The sequence below is a fragment of the Suricata suricatta genome, chromosome 2 (genome assembly GCF_006229205.1).
Source record: "Suricata suricatta isolate VVHF042 chromosome 2, meerkat_22Aug2017_6uvM2_HiC, whole genome shotgun sequence".
In the NCBI taxonomy this organism is placed as follows: domain Eukaryota; kingdom Metazoa; phylum Chordata; class Mammalia; order Carnivora; family Herpestidae; genus Suricata; species Suricata suricatta.
Genome location: NC_043701.1, coordinates 54,948,317 through 54,967,998, shown reverse-complemented (window position 1 = coordinate 54,967,998; position 19,682 = coordinate 54,948,317). Strand labels below are relative to the sequence as shown.

The window sequence follows — 19,682 nt, the reverse complement described above, 5'->3', positions numbered from 1 at the left end:
ATGAGATTAGTGAAGTATAATTCATTTTCATCTCTTTCCACCCCACAAGTTTGGTTAAACAGGACCAAAGTTCACAGAGGCCAGAGACTCTGCCACCCACCTTGCCATTAGTAACCCTATTGTTTTGATAGTAGCAGAAATGAATAGGCTCTGATATATTTACACTTTCTTACCATTTTTTAGCTAATGGTTATCACATTTGGGGAGTACAATATTTTGTCTCTTTTAACACAGTATTATAATCAACCAGTCAATAATTAATAGGTATTCGTTGAGATGCTTCACTTTACACTATAGTAAATAAAAATCATAAAGAATAACTCTTGTGGGGCACCTAGCACAGTCGGTTAAGTGACTTGAGTTCAGCTCAGGTCATGATCTCTTGGTTCATGGGTTTGAGCCCCATATTGGGCTCTATACTAACAGCTTGGAGCCTGGAGCCTGCTTCAGATTTGGTGTCTCCCTCTTCCTCTGCTCTTTCCCTACTCATGCTCTGTGTCTCTCTCTCTCAAAAATAAATAAACATTGGGGCACCTGGGTGGCTCAGTCGGTTAAGCGTCGACTTCGGCTCAGGTCAGATCTCACATTTGTGGGTTCGAGCCCTGCATCAGGCTCTGTGCTGACAGCTAGCTCAGAGCCTGGAGCCTGCTTCCGGTTCTGTGTCTTCTTCTCTCTCTGCCCCTCCCCCTCTCATGCTCTGTCTCTCTCTGTATCAAAAATAAATAAAAACATTTAAAAAAATTTTTAATAATAAATAAATAAACATTAAAACATTTTTTATAAAAGTAAAATAAAGAATAACTCTTGCCCTCAAGAAACTCATAATCTTATCTTCTAAGCAAAAAAAAATACTTAGTTCCTTTTTGGTTCCAGATCAGGTCACCATAAATTGGAAAATTTAACCAGAACAATCTTAGAAATGGGAAAGAGAAGTTGATTTTAGGAGGCAGGAAGAGATAAGCATTGGGATCAAGTGAATGGCAATATCCCAGAAGCAGCTAAAAACAGAAGACCAGTGGGGCGCTTGGGTGGCTCAGTTGGTTAAGGATCCAACTTCAGCTCAGGTCTTGATCTTGCAGTTTGTGAGTTCGGGGTCCGCATTGGGCTTTTGTGCTGACAGCTCAGAGCCTGGAGCCTGCTTCAGACTCTCTGCCTCATTCTCTCTCTGCCCCTCTCCTGTTCTCTCCCTCTCTCTCTCACTCTCTCAAAAAATAAATAACCATTAAAAAATTTAAAAACAGAAGACTGGAGATCACAAGGGTATGTATACTATATGCATATTAATCAGGATAGAGGGATCACAGTACAGGGGAAGAAAGACTCTCTACTTTTCTTGGCTTTTCTGGCTCTATGAAATAAACTGATAATGGGCAGATTACCAGGAGAAAAACCATACAAATATATTAATTTTAAACATTACATGCTTGGAGCACCACAGGGAAAAATGAATATCCCCAAAAGCAGTGAGATTTGAGAGTTTATATACCTATCTTAATAGAAGGGAAGAGGGTATGTAGACCATTTGGACAGCAAGTGATTTTTGGGAGAAATCAATGGGCCCTTAAAAGAAGAGATGGGCGATGTGATAGTGTGTAACCAAGTGCATCTGGGTAGGGTGTTGACTTCTAGTCTCCTCTTCTGTCATGAGTCCATCTTCTCTGGTTGATGAAACTTCCCAGAAGGGGACTTATGACAACTGAGTTCCTTTTGGAGGACTAGTCTTTAGGCAGATAAGGGGAGCTCAAGGAGAGAACACCTCTCTCTGCACTTACTCTTTTTCATGTGTCTTCATTTCAAAGTAATTAATACATCAAAGTGGCACATTTTTGGGGTGACATGTCCTGAAAGCCTTCCAAAGAAAACAAGAAAGTAAACAAGGTCCTTGTAGAGCCAAGTACAGTGAGAGACAAGCAGATGTCTTTGCATAGAGCTGCAGGACATGGCTGTAGTTGGGGGACAAGAAAGAGAAGTTAGAAAAAGAATAGTTGTTTCCAAATTGAGCTTCCCATTCCCCTCAAGTTCCAAGTTCGAATTAGTCATAGAACTCCTGCACTGTCTCCATAGTTATGCAAACAGTGATCGAGATGTTAAAAGATCAAGGTCCAAAAAGTTATTCAATTAACAGTCTTAATGATGGGGAAACTCAAAGACTAGGAACTTGTCGGTTACTAAATGTATCATAAACAGCCTTGCATCTTTCCAAGATGTTGGTTTTCTCCAAGGGAGGGAATAATAATGAGACCGCAATTAAAGATGCAGTCTCTGAAAGGGCTGTTTATTTGCAGAATATTCTTGGCGTTTTTGGTAATAAATAAATAAACAAGTTAAATAAATCAAAAGCTCTGGGCCACTGGTCATTTGGGAGCAAGAGGCAGATGAAGGAGTTTAGTGCAAATCTATTTTAATCAGGGAATAAAAGATATTTCACATACATATCCCTGCATGAGGTTTAGAGTGTTCATTTAAACTGTAGAAAGAAAAGAGCCTTCTTTGAACACAGGATAGCATTTTAGTGTCTATAAACTACCAATAATGATTTCAGGGAATTTACAACTATTTCTTTAAATGCAGCAAGTCATTTTTGAAGGAATGTGTCAATTTCTCTAGACCCAAGAAAATGAGGCCACTATCCAAATACATATTTTCAGGGGCATTGTGGTATAATTTGGGGTAAGTCAGACAAATGAAACCACAGCAAGCTACGGGAAGCCATTTCAGAGGAATACGAAAATGGGGAGAATTTGGCTAAATACCACCACACTGAAATACGTGGCTGAGCCCAGCAGGTCCTGGTATGGAAGTGGTCCTGACATCTACTCTGACAGTTGTTCCCATCTTTATAGGTGACACACACCGTGTGCCATGTCTACTGGCTTCAGGTTGCTTGCTCTCTGTCCCTATCACTTTGCTTATCTGAGTAGGAAACACCATAAGAATTTTACTGATTAGATACTTAGCCTTCCCCCCTTCCATTATTGAAAGGATACAGATTGGGGCGCCTGGGTGGTTCAGTCGGTTAAGCATCCGGCTTCGGTACAGGTCACGATCTCGCAGTTAGTGGGTTCTAGCCCTGCGTCGGGCTCTGTGCTGACAGCTAGCTCGGAGCCTGGAGCCTGCTTCGGATTCTGTGTCTCCCTCTCTCTCTGACCCTCCCCTGCTCGTGCTGTCTCTCTCTGTCTCTCAAAAATAAATAAAAAGCATTAAAAAAAAAGAAACAGGTTATTAAAATTAATCTGTAGGAAATTGCAACTTCACAGATTGTATTTAGCACTGTCAAAAGAATAAGCGCAAATATTATTTAATGAACATTTCTCTGAAAGAGAAAAGGATCCTTTATGCTCTGTGCAAGTACCCCAGTGTAGCTTTTCATGATGTTCAGATCTGTTTTAAACAAAAGGGAAAAGGAAGGAATCATTTTGGACCACACACTCTGTGCTAGCTTTCGTGGGAGATGCTTCATAGATACCATTTCAATTTTATCTCACTTGTGGAGTGCTTTAAGTACACTTGCAATTGGCAGAAATTTCAGTTTTCATCAGGGAAATAATAAACGGAATTGGGGATGATCGGAAGGACAAGGCAACATTGGGAAAGATATTTTGAAGCAGGTACATTTGACAGGCAGCTCAGAATTGTTGAACATGAGACGCACCGTAGGTCACCATTAACAGTCGTCTCTAAGAGCAAGCTTGTTCTATCAGGAAGAAGGATAGCAGTTGTTGGTTGGCTGAATCATAATTAGGTAAGAGGAAACACAAATGAACCTGTATTAAAAAGGACCAGGAGAGTCAGAAATGAATGACGGAAAAGAAAGACTGAGACATTAAGAACATGGGTGTTATCTAACTGCTCCGTAAATGTCTGCATAAGCTTACATTTCTCCTACTACTGAAGGAAAGGACTTTCCTTCAAATTTTGCAATTGCTTAATGTCAATTTAAGCAACTTTATATTGTTTGCAAATTCAGAATTCATCTAGGCTGTTAGAAGTCAGTTGCTTTGTGAGGGGAGTAGGTGGATGGGGCTCAAGGGGGGATTCCTGGGAGCTGGCAGGGGTCAGCTCTCTTTACCTGACTGCTGGTCATACACCATGGTTCAGTTTGTGACAATGCATCAGGCTGTACAATTAAGATGTATATATATATATCATACTTCAATCAGAAAGTTTAAAAATGCTGGCAATTTAAATTATCTTATTATAGTTTTAACTTTATTTTCCCCAAATACCCCAAGATTGAGTACCTTTAAGGTTTTATTGGCCATCCGTATGTCCATTTCATGCATTGATCGAAAGAGATCTCAACAAATCACAGTGAAATGTTGATTTTCAAAGTTAAAGAAAGAATTTGATAAATCATTCAGCTACTCACATACACATATACAAATACAACCCCACATATAAATTAAATTCTCACTTCAGCACAGGAAAAAATTTCCACCTAACTCATTCAACAAAGGAAAATCAAGCTTGCTTTAGATTTCCTCTTCACAGAAGAGGAGCCAAGAGATAGCAACAAAAAAAATGGTTATATATGAAATATTCTGAAATAAACTTCATATGTACCTTGCTATAAAAATTTATCAAAAATATTCCAGTTAATTGAGAAACCAATAAAAAGAATAGGAAAATTGTGGCATAAATAAATGGCAATTTATAAAACTGTTGCATGTGGAACATTGGCAACTAAATATAGAATTTAAATCTAATGCATATATCAAAATCATCTTATAAGTAAAAAAGAAAGAAAGAAAATATAGAGAATATATAACACAAGATGGAGAACAAAATACTATGAAGAAGGAAAATAAAAAAGAGAAAGCAAAACCATGGAAACAGCATGAAGCTACACACACAATTATAACCAAGAAGTATAAGTGTATTGGATACCCTTATTAAAAGGCAAGATGAAGCCTAAAATTAAACAAAATAGACACCTTCAAAGATGGTCATAAGGGCATTCATTTTATTTATCTTTCTATCTATCTATCTATCTATCTATTTAATTTAAATTCACATTAGTTAACAAGCAGTGTAGTCTTGGCTTCCAAAGAACCCAGTGATTCATCTCTTACATATGACACCCAGTGCTCATCCCAAAGTGTGTAGGGCATTCATTGTAATAGTAAAAGCATATATACTGGACATAAGTTGCATTTCTCTGGTTCCTGGTGAAGTGAATATCTTTTCATAGTTCTAGACTATATTTCTTTGTTGAGCCATTTTCAACTTCAAAATTTTTTTTTAATGTTTATTTATTATCCAGAGACAGAGAGAGACAGAGCTTGAGCAAGGGAGAGGCAGAGAGAGGAAGACACAGAATCCGAAGCAGGCTCTAGTCTCTGAGCTGTCAGTACAGAGGCTGACTGTCAGCACAGAGCCTGACACAGGGCTCGAACCCATGACCTGTGAGATTATGACCTGAACCAAAGTTGGATGCTTAACCAACTGAGCCACCCAGGCACCCCGAGCCATTTTCAACTTTATAGACACTGACAAACTTCAGCCCCCGATTTTTATACCAATGCATTTTCTCAACCACACTGCATGAAAGGTTCTGACTCTCCACAGCCTCACAAATATCCAGTCTATTCAGATGCTTCAAATATTGACAATCTTAAAAGTGTATGAAGATATCGCCTTATGCTTCTACTTGCATTTCCCTGATTACTACTATGTTGAAAACTTTTCAGATGTTTATGGGTCATCTCGCCACTTTTGCAAACTGTCAGATAATTTCTTTCACCCATTTATTGTCAATATTGTTGGAAGTTGAGTATCCTTTTTATTATTAATCTGTATAAAATGACCTTATATATCCTGTAAACGAACACTTCCTCAACTATGCAGGTTGCAAACACATTTGCCCCAACTTGTAGCTTGTCTTTTCCACAGTTCTTTGGAAAGTGGATGGATTTGAGGAAAACAATTTTTACCATTTGGGGTCCCTGGGTGGCTCAGTTGGCTAAGCCTCTGACTCTTGGTTTCAGCTCACGTCATGATCTTGTAGTTCATGAGATCAAGCCCTGAGTACAGCTCTGCACTGGCAGTGCGGAGCCTGCTTGGGATTCTTTCTCTCCTCTCTCTCTGCCCCGCCCCTCCTCTGCTCTCCACCTGTTTCTCAAAAATAAATAAACATTTAAAAAAAATAATTACAGGGGCGCCTGGGTGGCTCAGTCGGTTGAGCCTCCGACTTTGGCTCAGGTCAGATCTCACGTTTGTGGGTTCAAGCCCCGCATCAGGCTCTGTGCTGACAGCTAGCTCAGAGCCTGGAGCCAGCTTCCTGTTCTGTGTCTCCTTCTCTCTATGCCCCTCCCCCTCTCATGCTCTGTCTTTCTCTGTATCAAAAAACTAAATAAAACATTTTAAAAAAATAAAATAAAATAAAAATAAATTTAAAAAATAATTACATTTATAAAATTTTAGCTTTATATTAAATAGTTTTTGTGTTTTAAGGAACCCCTTTCTGCCCCAAGGTTATTAAAACAAATATTAAATCATATTTTCTTCTAAGTGGTTTAACATTTTCTTTTCTTCGTGTAAGGAACTATTCACTTGGAAATTAGTTTTTATTATAATACATGTTGCAATCTAATTTCATTTTTTCCATGTGTATAAATAATTGACGTAACAGCACTAACTAATTGACGTAAAGCTCTAAAGAGAGCTTTTTTTCTCCTCTAATTTGTAGTACTACCTGTGTCAAGTTTTCTGTTTGTATTTCCTTTCTGGAGAATTGCCTATTCACTGTCTTTGGATTTTTGTAAGGAATTGTGTTTCTGTTTTTTATTCTTCCTGTTCAGAAACCACCATTATTTTTTATTTGTAATATATTTTGCAATCAGTTCCTACTACTCTGTCATTTCTCTTTGGTTTTGGTATCTCACACATAGAGAAATTTTAAAGCTTCATGTAGTCAACTTTGTCCATTTTTGTGACATCTAGATTTTGAACACTTTCTCTAACCCATGATTCTAAAAATCTTTTACAATATTTGCTGCTAGTTCTTTTACAATTTTACTTTTTAGTTTTAGGTTTTTTTATACTCTTGGAATTAATTTTATATATGGTATTAGGCAGTCTAACTCTTCACTTTTTTTTTCCCCAAGCCGATAATGAATTTTCCTGACTCTTCAGCTTTTCTGCATCTACTCCCCCTGCTCACTAGGTTTCTCCAGCGTTGAAGCAGGACAAGGATGGGAGGACAAGTGCCGAAGAGCTCTTACCTGGGTAGTGCCAATATAACCAAAATAATCCGCAGTTACTTTCCTCTGGACAGGGCCGTGGTTTCAAACTGACTCTTTCTCTAGGGCACTAGTGTGCCTCTCAGAAACTCCCCTGCTTGTGCCTCACCCTTCACAGCCACTCACCTTCACAGCCACTCACCTCGGCCCCCAAAGATGCATGTCTAGGTCCTCAAGACACACAGAGAAGTGTCTTTTCTAAGAAGTGATGGTCTCACCTGCAGTGTGATTTTTGAATGTCTCACTGAACATTCCTATAATTGAAAAAGCTGTTTATAATTATAGGGAGTTGGGACCAACTCCAATTTACAAGGACACATAAAATATTCTTGTATGATTTTCATATACCCTGATTATCCAGAAGTGGAAATCCTAAAGAAATCAAGAGAATATTGGACTTTGTGTTCAGCACTCCTCCACGGGTTGACATTTCAGAAGATCCAACACTGATGACAGTGAAGTCCTTGAGTCACTGGAACCCACCCCTGTATCATGTATATTTGTAGTTGCCACGTCCTTGGTGATTCCATGTATAGGTACAAACATCTAGCTACTGCATTATGACTTTTATTTTAGTGACGTTCAAGCATTTACATATTGAAATGCATTTTCCTTTTATATTCTTCTTCATGTCATAGCTAGCACTTACAGTGATTTTCATTTTTTATGTAATTTTTCATTATGTATTTGGATATGTTATTATAATACAAATTTCACTTCAGAATGCTCTATATAGGAGGCATTACACAGTATTTGCTATAAAAAGGGTCACTGGATTGAACAGGGCTGAGAATCACTGCTGTCTAGGATGAATTCCAAACTTCTTGGCTCATCATCCAAAGCCCTTTGTTTCCAGAGTTCTGCCTGTCTTCTTAGGTTTATCTCTCTGGTCCCTTCCCACAAGTGTCTTACGACCAGGCACACACAGCAGCCTGCCTTCCTGGCATGTGCCACACTCAGATGTGTTTTCATGCCTTTCTACTCACTAGGGTCCAATAAGGCTGGCAGGACCCCACTGGCCTTTATTCTTCAGCTGACAGGCTGCCTGCTGAACTTCCCCATCTTGATCTTGGCACCATCAATACTGCGTTCAGGTTGGTCAGGTGTACTTCTCTTTCTGCACCCGATTAAGACCTTGAGGACAAAGTCTAAGGATTCATCCTTGTAGCCTCAGATTTTTACCCAGTGTCCATCTGGCCAATTGTAAGATTGTAGATAGCATGTATGACATTTATTTGATTCCCGCAAGGCAAAATCAGGAAAGGACCAAATTCTGTGGTGATATCAGCTCCCTGGAGAGTAGGTCACTATGCAGTGTTGTAGGGGCACTGGGAGAGGTGTGAAGAAGACAAATCTTCCATTTGGGCTTTTTTCCCCTTTCAGAACCCTTCTCCCCAATTCCTCTGTTCCACTATTGTCCCCCTTACCAGTTAGAGTCGCGTCAGATCGTTTAAGCTACCCAGTGAGTATGATCAGAACTCAAAGCATGCAGAAAATGCTGAAGACAATGTGTGTGTGTGTGTGTGTGTGTGTGTGTGTGTGTGTGAGTGAGAGAGAGAGAGAGAGAGAGAGAGGGAGCTAGAGAGAGATTTGAGGTCCAGCCAAGGTCTGAGAACTCTGGAGGATCCTGGCCTTGACAAACAGGCTTTGGATCTTTGTGGAATACTGGCCACTTGGAAGTATGCCTGAATGCCACAGAATAGAATCACACTTAAAGACAGAGGAGCATTAAAACCTAGCTCATGCATCCCTGCTCTTCATTCTACTGAAGGAACAACTGAATAATGAGAGATGAGAGAGTTTCCCAAGATCTCCTCCTAGAGATGGCTAGTGATGGAAGAGGCCTGTGCAGGCTGCCTGGACTTGGCCTGCACTCACAAGGTGCCCCTTGTGGCTCCGGCATGTGATGTCCTCTCATTCTGTCATCCCAACTGATGTCTTCTCTCTCGTGTCCCAGCTGAGGGGTGCTCAGAATCATAGTGCCTGCTGGAAGTTCCAGAATGTTAACTATAACAAGTAAAATAACTCTTTTAATGATATAGATATGGAGCTACTTTTTGCAGTGCTTTTATGGTAAAAGTAAGTCGTTTTTTTTTTTAACCCAGCTATCTTGTTGAAAATGAATTCAATGAAAAAAGCTTACCTAAAAACATGTCTGCATTGATAATCGGTATGTATCTCAGAATTCATATCCCTTTTCTTAGCACTCTAGGTGGTCTCCATGTTTCAAGGTTCAAAACTATAATAATGCACTATTTCTCTCACCGAAATATTTCTAATCTTTTCTATCAACAACCAAAGAACTATAGTGCTAATTCCAATCAGCAGACTCATGGCTTAAAGGTGGTTACAAAGATTTTTATGCCAATTAATTTTTGTATCTCATCTCTTAACAAATACTATATGCTCACTGCAGAAAATTATGAAAATTGAGATGAACAATAACAGTCACATTATTAGAGAATTTTTTTCAATTAATGTAAAATGTTTATCTCCCAAATCATGCCATGATCACTAAATGTTTGCTCTTTCTTTGAGAAGGAAAAGAAATAAATGCCAATGAGTGTCTCAATATAATAGTGCAGTATTTATGTACAATTAGAAGACTGTGCATAAAAACCCATTTTGAAATGGCTGCACCCTGTTCACTGTAGGCTTTTTGAAGAGCAGTGTGAATGATCCATTGTTTTAATTAGACTACTTTAGGCTATGGAGAACGGTAAGAGGAAAAAGTACTATGCCTGGTACTGGGAAATCCTACACAAAAATAAGACAGAGACAGCTAAATGAAATCTCTTGGGAAGTGAAATTTTTACTAACATTTTCCCAAGAGGATTCAGCTTCTAGAGTTAAAGAACTAGGCTTACTCCATGGCGACTGGCTGCCACAGTGTTCATTTAGCTGCATTTGTTGACACCTGGATTTTTCTAGAAACACTTCTGAAGAAGAACTGCAAACCCACAGTTCACCATTGTGGACCATCAACACAAAAGTGGGAGTTCCTGGAGACTTCAGAAGGTTGGTAAAAATTAATTCCATTATTGCAAATCCTTAATTATCTGACCTCAGGTTTCTATTCTAAGCTGGGTTCCTGGTAGGGAGAGGAAGACAGAAGGCCATTTTCAAGATGAGGAAGAACAGAGTCACCATCCTCTTAAATAATTGGAGGTCAGTGGAAAAAAGAATGTATATGTTCTCTGGTGGTTGACCCGCCAGCCTGACGTGCTAATATTTGCTGTTCTGGCAAGTAATTAGTTAACACAAACCAGATATCAGTTTTGCACATCTAAGAGGTAGGACACAGCTGCACACTGTAATAGCATTGAAAGGACAGGAGGTGGGAGAAGGTTTCTAGATTCTGTTGTAGAATTTGCTATCCAGGTGAGTCTCTCTTGGTGGAGCCACTGGGGATCCATGGACAAAATGCCAGTAACAAAAGGAGCGGGCTCAATTATGATGTCTCAGAGAAATAACCTGTAAATGGTAGACCTATTAGTTGGTAGGGAGAAGAAAGGCACTCCTCAAAGTAAATTTGGGATCTCACCTGTCAATCCTTCCTCACAGAGGATGACTGAGGTATAAAGAGTAGTGAGGCAAAAGAATCAAAAACAGGATATGAGAGATTGAGAGATGGTGCTGGAGCACCAGCCCTGTCATCTCCATAAATATTAATAAATATGGGACTGTCTTTTGACATTTTGCTTCTCATAGTGCAATCCCAGAGATGGCAGAAAGAACAGAGCCAAAGGACTAAAGTACTCCCAAATCTGGGAAAAGCAGGATCTGATTCCCAGTGGAAATAAGTGGAAACCCATTCTGCAACTTGTTTTCTTTGCTCTGGATTATCTCGGAACACAGGCCAGGAATAGGGTATCATTCCTGTTTCTTTAAGCTACTTAGAGCATTTTGGAGGCCATATGCAAAGACCATTTATGGACTTCCTGGTTAATAGGTAAAATAAATACAAAACTCCACCCCCCCCAAAACCCCAAACCCTAAAATCACCAACATGACCTCTGCCAATTTTCATATCACCTAAAGTAAGAATCTCTGGTCAAAAAGCTTCAAATATTTCATTGGGATATTTGGTGGGAAGAGGGAAGGAAACAACAATAACCAAAGCTCAAAGTGTAAAAGCTCTGACCAGAGACTTCCAGAAGAAAAGGGAGAGGTGGTATGGCAGAAGACATTTCTGGAGAAGGGACACAAAGGCCGGAGATATTCTGAAAGCCCCACTGCAGGTCAAATCTCTGCAAAGGCATCCAGAATATACTGCTTTATAGAATGCATATCTGGGGAAAAAAGAAAGAAGAAGAAATCACCCATCATGGTGACTGAGAGTCTGTGTACAGCAGGCCAGTGCCAGCAGCTTAATCTCAGTTATCAAGGAGAAGATTCATGACACAGAGGTTCATGTGTCACAGAAAGATGGATATGGGGAGTCCACAGACAGCCCAAGAGTGCCAGGGGTGAGGGTGCAGGGAATCCAGACTCTTTGGGAGCTTCTGAGCACCAGCAGCAGCAGCCTTGGACTCAGAGGCCATCCCTGCCCGCAGAGTGATGCTAATTTGCAATGCAGTTAAAGCCACATGCCATTTCTGCCTCCTCCCCAACCTTGCAACCTTCCAAATGTGCTGGAAGAAGAGATTTAGATGGAAACTGCAATACCAGTGAAGAAGACATTGGAGTTGAGGTTATGGGATAGGAAAATTCACAGTGAAGAAACATACCGAATGGAGAAAAAAAAAAACCTGCTAACAATAAAAAATAATAGGAGTTAGAGCACCTGGGTGGCTCTGTCAGGTTAGCGTCTGACTCTTGGTTTCTGTTCCAGTCATGATCTCACCATTTCACGTGGGGTTTAAGCCCCACGTTGGACTCTGTGCTGGCAGCATGTAGCTTGCTTGGGATTCTCTCTCCCCCTCTTCTTTCTGCTCCTCCCCTACTTGTGCTGTCTCTGTCTCTCTCAAAATAAATAATAATTTCATTTATTTTAAAGAAATAATAGAAGAAATTCTTGAGTCTTCAAATTGAAGAAACTTTTGGAATATCAGGGTTTATTTTGGTTTTTACCTTGAGAACAAAAAGAGACTTGCACCTAAATTTATCCTGATAAAACTTTAGCTGTTCAAGGCTAAAGGACAAAAGCAGTAAAAACTAGTTGATTGCAGACCGTGGCTCATCTCCTCTGCAATGGAATTATGCCAAGGCGGAGAAACAAGATCCACAGAGTTATTAGGGAAAAGAGTGTGGCCCAGGGATTTCAAACTATGACAATTCATCATCGCAACACTAGGAAATGATAGCCTTATTCTGTGATGTGCGAGTATTCAGGGAGCAACCAGTCATGTCGTATTAAAAGTACTCAAGAAGTTAAATGTGATGAACAATCGTAATAATAATGAAACAAAATAAGGTCCTCAATGAATAATTACTGTTTAGATAGTTCCGTGCAATTAAAATGTCAAAATGGTTTTGAAAGAGAAATTACAGACTAATAAACCTAATTGTAACACCCTGGTTTTAAAATCTGAGGTAATTCTAACACAATCTGAGAGGCAGAGGAAAAAGAAAAAAATTAAAGCAAGCTCAATGAATTCTTCCCCTTGATGAAGCATTCAGGCTTTCTTGTTAGTATTTACAGGACAATAAATGGCTCCCTAGTTTTAAGGAACGATGCTCTCAAATAAAGTATAAGTAGAAAGTATGTTTTCCAAATCAGTGGAAAGATAAAATATAACACATCCAAAAATAAAATAAAATAAAACCCACAAAACCACAGGAAAAGTAAAGAACAATACCACGGTCAAGTATGAAACACAATTGCATTAACTAAGGTAAGTGCAAAAAGGGTCAAATTCCATCTTCACAAGCAAATGGTTTTGCATTGGGCTGGGAAAACAAAATCTAGCTAAATGTTGTTTTCAAAAACATGTAAGACAAATTGAAGAGAAACATATTTTTCACAGAGATGGACAATGACACACCCAATGAAAACAAATGGAAAGCAGAAGTGATAATTTTAATACTGGACCACCTAGAGTGAAGAAAAAGGAATTACTTGAAAAATGACAGCCATTTCACAAATCAAAGGCAGAATCTAAAGTAAAGGTGTAATTGTCAGGAATAATGAAGGGGCCAGTGAAAACAGCACTAAAAAACATGAAGCCAATTCTCTTAAAAATTTGAGGATTCTCCAATGTTTTAAATGAAACAATTCCATTATTTGGGTTTTTAAAAACAAGTTATCGATGTTATATTTTTTCTTTATCTTTAAAAAAGTGTTTATTCATTTTGAGAGAGAGAACAAGTGCAAGCAAGGGAGGGGTAGAGAGAGGGAGAGAGAAATTCCCAAGCAGCCTCTGTGCTGTCAGCGTAGAGCCTGACACAGGGCTTGATCCCTGACACAAGGTCGATCATGACCTAAGCAGAAATCCAGAGTTAAACCGACTGAGCCATCTAGGCGCCCCAACAGTTTTTCCTTCATAGTGTCTCTTATTTATTTGTGTTTTCTAGGTTATTTCATTGAATGCTTAGCCAAATATTGTTTCTTGTTTAATAATCATATTTAAAGCCAAGGATTTTTGCACTTCACAGCATCTGCCTCCTCCTTTGGCCCCTCCTCGGGTTGCTTGTCCAGCTGCTGAGTGGGGAGCTGGTACCTCTTTGTGAAGCAGCAGTGGAGGAGACTAGGGTCTGGCAAACAGCCCAAGAAAGGGATCGAGACTGAGGACAGGGATCATTTTTAAAAAGTTTTTAAATAAATGTTTTTTATTTTATTTTTATTTTATTTTGAGAGAGAGAGAGAGAGAGAGAGAAAACATGAGCAGGGAAGGGTCAGAGAGAGGGAGACACAGAATCCGAAGACAGACTCCAGGCTCTGAGCTAGCTGTCAGCACAGAGCCTGATGCGGGGCTGGAACCCATGAACCGGGAGATCATGACCTGAGCCCAAGCCAACACTCAGTGATCATTTTAATGTGAGGGTGGTGGGGCAGGATGGTTTATGGTGCAGGGTAAGATTAAGAGGCATACACCACTTAGAGGCACCTGGGTGGCTCAGTTGGCTAAGCCTCCCACTTAATATTGGCTCAGGTCATGGTCTCACAGTTGATGAGTTTGAGCCCCATTTGAGCCCCATGTCCAGCTCCTCGCTGACAGCCCTGAGCCTGATTGGGATTCTGTCCCTGTCTCTCTCTGCCCCTTTCTTGCCCTCTCTCTCTGAAAATAATTAATAAACTAAAATTTAAAAAAAAAGGAGGCACACATCACTTAGTAAACTGATAAAAGCCTATTGTGAAAAAAGGATTTGTCAGTGAGGCAGACTCCTATTTGATAGGCAGCCCATCAATAAAACAGACACAACTGCGCTGCTGGAAATGGAAAATGAAAATACAGATGGTGTGTTCCAGCAGCAGACAAGGCATCCACCGAAAAGGAATCTGCTACTTTCCTCCAGAAACTCTGCTTCTCCAGACCAAGAAGACATTCTCTATCAGAAAACCGCAGTTTGGTTCCACCGCATCCTGACTATTACTACAGTGTAGATTTCTCTCTTCTCTCATTGTATCCTTCCTCCTTCTTTATTGTATGTAACGTACCTCTGTGTGTGCACAATAAATAATAAAGCCAAGGATTTTAAGTAGAACCTTAACCTGATCTCATTATTGTGTCTTATCTAATAGTCTGTGGTTTGATTTTAACTTTCTTTTATACTCAAGATTTATTTAGGAATATCTACTTTTCATTCCCAACTCATCTTATTTTTCAAATGAATGAGTTCTATTTATTGCACTCAAAGATTGTGACCTGCGTAATTTATATAAATAGTCCATAATAACTGAAAAAATACGCTTTTTCTTTGTAACATGTAGAATTACTGTTTATCTAAATTTTCATAATTTTCTACAATGAGCATGTACTATTTTTGCAAGTAGAGAAAAATATATATGTAAGTTAATTGTTATAAACATCCTTTCAGCCGTATTTTAATCATGAGCCTGTCTGTTGAAAATGTCACTGTGGTTCTTTACTTGATGTAAAAGTTTAGAAATAATTTAAAGAAAAAAATGGTGCATTGTAGTTTTCCTCGCAGAAATAAAATCCCAGATCTCAAGTTACATTCTTGGAATATAAAATAGGAAAATTCTTCTCCATGCAATCACAGAGAAACTATTTCTGAAATCAGTGTTATCTGCTTCTCTATTCTTTTCCCATGAAACACACCTTTAATTGCTAGGCCTAGTACAACACCTTTAGAAAAATATTTAGTGCTTCAAGAGTGTAATTTTAGAAATAAAGCAACCAGTAAATTGGAAAAGTACATGTGCAAAGAATATCAATCATTATATGCAATATAATTACACATACAATAAATATTACTTAAGTTATGTTAGGTACAAACTACTGACGTGTAAAAGTAATACAGGAAAAATATTGATAAATAACTCCACAGATTGTAAATTATAATAAATTGGAAGAAATGGTAAGTCTTTTGTTACAATTGATTGTATCCTAAGTTGGATGTAACGCCAAATGAACTTTCTCATTTAAGAAAAAATACATGCAGGTGGGCACTAGAAACTCATTTAACCCATAATTCACTGAACCTTGTTAGGGCATGAATGTGAAATTGCAACAAGGATGTTTCTGTAGAAGAATGTGCTGGAAGCTCTACTCAGGATGACACGCATCCCGCAAACGTCAGCTGAGGGAAAGGACATTCTGATTGCACCTCCCCCGGGCACCAGCGGGCAAGGCCTGAGAAGGGGTGAGTGGTTTCTCAGGTGAGGCTGATTCTATGTCACATCTTTACTCACGGAAAGTATTGGCTTTCTCTTTTTTTTCACTTATCCCTACATTATTAGAGGCTAAAGATGGAAGCCACTTGTGATCAGTTTCTCCTTTGATCTTTATATTTTTAAAAGAAGCATAGAAAGATCGTTTTCTAGAGCTATGTATGCCTATAGTCACACATGTAAAATTCAGAATAGAAATATGCCAAATGTTGACATACGTCCAGGTATATGAGGAACACTTTTTTTAAAAAGTTTATTTACTTTAAGAGAGAGAGCATGCAAGCAGGGGAGAGGCAGAGAGAGAGAGAATCCCAAGCAGGCTCCATGTTGTCACTGCAGAGCCCAACATGGGGTTCGAACTCATGAACATGAGATCATGACCTGAGCCAAAATTAAGAGTTGGATGCTTAACTGTCTGAGCCACCCAGGTGTCACTATGAAGAACATTTTTGAGAGTTCTTTCCACCTAGGCATGTGGAAAAGAACCAAGATACCAGTTTATTTTCAGGAAAGTCCCAGGGAATCCTGCATCATGAATTAGCCTGAATAAACACGTCCTCACAATATACTTAAACTTATTTAATATTAAGTTAGAAATGAGACAAAGGGCTCAGAAACACACCTTCATGAAAACCGCGCTCCTCTCACAGGATGGAGCCAACCCCAACTGCTCTGTGACCTTCTACAGCCCTTCATGTGTCAGGGCAGGGCCCCTTCCTGGGGTCCTGCCGCCAGCCAGCCCTGCTTCCCAATGCTCTTAGGAGAGCACTTCCGGTTCCACGCACACCCGTGCTCTAGAATGTTGGTCCTCTTCCCCAACATTCAAGCTATTGCATCTGCTTCCCGGAGTGTTCTTTTGTCATGGAACTTTGCCATTTCGGAAAAACCCCCATCACATGACCAGCCACCCTCTGCCTCTTCAAGGGACCATGTCAACAAATGCTTTGTGTTAAGTGTTCCAGGGTCTTCTTCCCCACTGGATCCTCTCTTTCTGTGCTTTCATTTTTTAACTATGCCACCTCTCTCTCTCTTTCATCACAATGTCTGATGGAGTTAAATGTCTAAGGTCACCGTCCACAGACACGGAAGAGGAGATGGAAGCAAAGGTCATGTACCCTGTACCTGGGGTCCGTTCAGGGTCCTGTCCAGGGTGCAGGAGCTAACTGTGTGCAGGTTACATACACCTCACGGCCTCTTCTCTCATCCTTGCTCCACAGCCGCTCAGCAAGAAATATTGGTGATGGTAGAAGTCAGAGGCTGGCTGGCAGAGAGGAAGGGGGTCTGGAAGGGAACTAGGAATGAGGAGAACATGGATACGTGACAGAAGAGAGGGGAGGAGTTAGTGACAGTGAGAAAAAGAAACCAATGCTCATTTCATCCTTGCAAACTGGTCAGGAAGAGCACACAAGATAGCTGGTTGCTGGGGTAGCCAAATGCGGCAAAGCTTGGCAACTTGTGGTGGGAGGGGTAAAAATGGAGACCGGAGGGTGGCTGCCAAGGCAAGAGGTCAAGATGGAAGAAACTTCATGTCCAGCTGCTCTTCACCAGGGCAGCTGTCACACGGGGAGGGTGGCAGCCTCTGGGAGGGGCGATGCAAAGCCACTGAGCTAATGGGGCCTTTAATTGCTCATTGATATTAAATTTGCATAACACTCTGCTCTCAGTAAGACAGTGGGACAGATCGTCCAGAGGGGATAACGCTTAAATGTGGTAGATATTCCCTGGTGTGACCCACAGTCAAGGAATAAGATTTATTATCAATTCTTATCAATGTTTGCAGGTCAGCAACAGTAGGAATGGATCTTACAAAAGAAAGAAATTACTGACTCAGGCTTGCTTGTTCTGCTTCTGAGAAGGAAGTTTTCCATCGCTGGTGAAATCTCTTGATGCAGGTCTTGTTGACATTGTTTAAATCACCATGAAATTTGAAACTTTTTTTTAAACATTTTTATTATTTTTGAGAAACAGGGAGAGACAGATCATGAGGAGGGGAGGGGCAGAGAGAGAGGGAGATAAAGAATCCAAAGCAGGCTCCAGGTTCTGAGCTGTCAGTACAGAGCCGGACACGGGGCTCGAACCCACAAACTGTGAGATCATGACCTGAGCCGAAGTGGACACTCAACCAACTGAGCCACCTAGGCACCTCGAAATTTGAAACTTATGTTGGTCACTGAATGGAGTTTGAAAAATGATGTATTCCCTTTTATATTTTTTAAATAGTTTCTAAAACCTTTTCAACTTAGTTTCAAAGGATGTGGTTTTGATATATTGTATATTAACATTTTAAAATAAAACTGTTACATGGCTCTGATAAATATGGAATGCATTCTGAAAAATGGAACATAATCACTGGTGCAATTTGATACCCAACATCATCCATTTTTAAAATACATGAACATTTCTTCCTTACCAGTCAGAAAGTTTACATCAATCATTTTCCCCTTAAAGCTGTATTTCTATTACAATTCCCCTGTAGAATATTATTCCAATACAATTTTTATGCATAAAATATTTTATTCTTTAACACTATCAAATTTCCTTTTTTTTCCATTTCTTTAATTTATTTTTGAGAGACAGAAAGAGACAGCACGAGCAGGGGAGGGTCAGAGAGAAAGGGAGACACAGAATCTGAAACAGGCTCCAGGCTCTGGCTCTAGCTGTCGGCCCTGACACAGGGCTTGAACTCACAAACCATGAGATCATGACCTGAACCAAAGCCAGACGCTTAACCGACTGAGCCACCCAGGCGCCCCATCAAATTTCTTTTAAACAGAAATATGTCCATAAATTAAAATTATCTTTAATATCCCCTGGTGAAAAAGCTCTGAAGTTAGGGGTGCCTGAGTGACTCAGTCGGTTGAGTGTCCAATGCTGGGTCAAGTCATGATCTTGTTGTTTATGAGTTTGAGCCCCCATCTGGCTCTTTGCTGACAGCTCAGAACCTGAAGCCTACTTTGGATTCATCGTCTTCCTCTCTCTCTGCCCGCCCCCCTCATGCTCTCTCTCTCTCTCAAAAACAAATAAACATGAAAAAGATCTCTAGAGTTAAAACTTCTCTTTTAAATGGAATAATTAATATAAATCAAAATACTTTAAAGATATAATAAATTTTGATAAATAGTTTTTTAAATAATTATTTTTGAGAATGAGAGAGACAGAGTGTGAGTGGGGAAGGGGCAGAGAGAGAAAAAGACACAGAATCCAAAGCAGGCTCCAGGCTCTGAGCTGTCAGCACAGAGCCTAATGCAGGGCTTGAACCCACGGACTGTGATATCATGAGCTGAGCTGAAGTCTACGTTCAACCAATAAAGAGTTTTCAAACATAAAAAAAATGTTCTGGGCACCTGAGTGGCTCAGTCGGTAAGCGCCCGACTGTTGATTTTGGCTCAGGTCATAATCCAAAGGTCGTGGGATCCAGTCCCTCATTGGGGCTCCATGCTGAGCATGAAATCTGCTTAAGACTCTCTTTCTCTCTCTTTTTGCCCCTCCCCACACCTCACAGGCACGCACACATGCATTTTCTCTCTCTCTGTCTCTCTCAAAAATAACAAAAACAAAACATACAAAGAAAATTTTATTAGAAATGTAGCTGTTAATAAGATGCAGTGGAGGGAGATTATGAGGACTTCATTTAAAGTGATTTT

At 39.8% G+C, this 19,682-nt stretch overlaps 1 long non-coding RNA gene across 1 annotated transcript in view; it reads right to left on the bottom strand.

Moving 5' to 3' along the window:
• Window positions 1-17,185, bottom strand: part of LOC115306217 — a 34,016-nt gene extending 16,831 nt beyond the window's left edge. The window contains exons 1-2 of the long non-coding RNA XR_003915253.1: window positions 17,154-17,185; window positions 1,773-1,943 (exon numbers count right to left, since the gene is read on the bottom strand). This is a non-coding gene — a long non-coding RNA (uncharacterized LOC115306217). The remainder of the gene's footprint in view (window positions 1-1,772; window positions 1,944-17,153) is intronic.
• Between the last annotated feature and the right edge of the window lie 2,497 nt (window positions 17,186-19,682).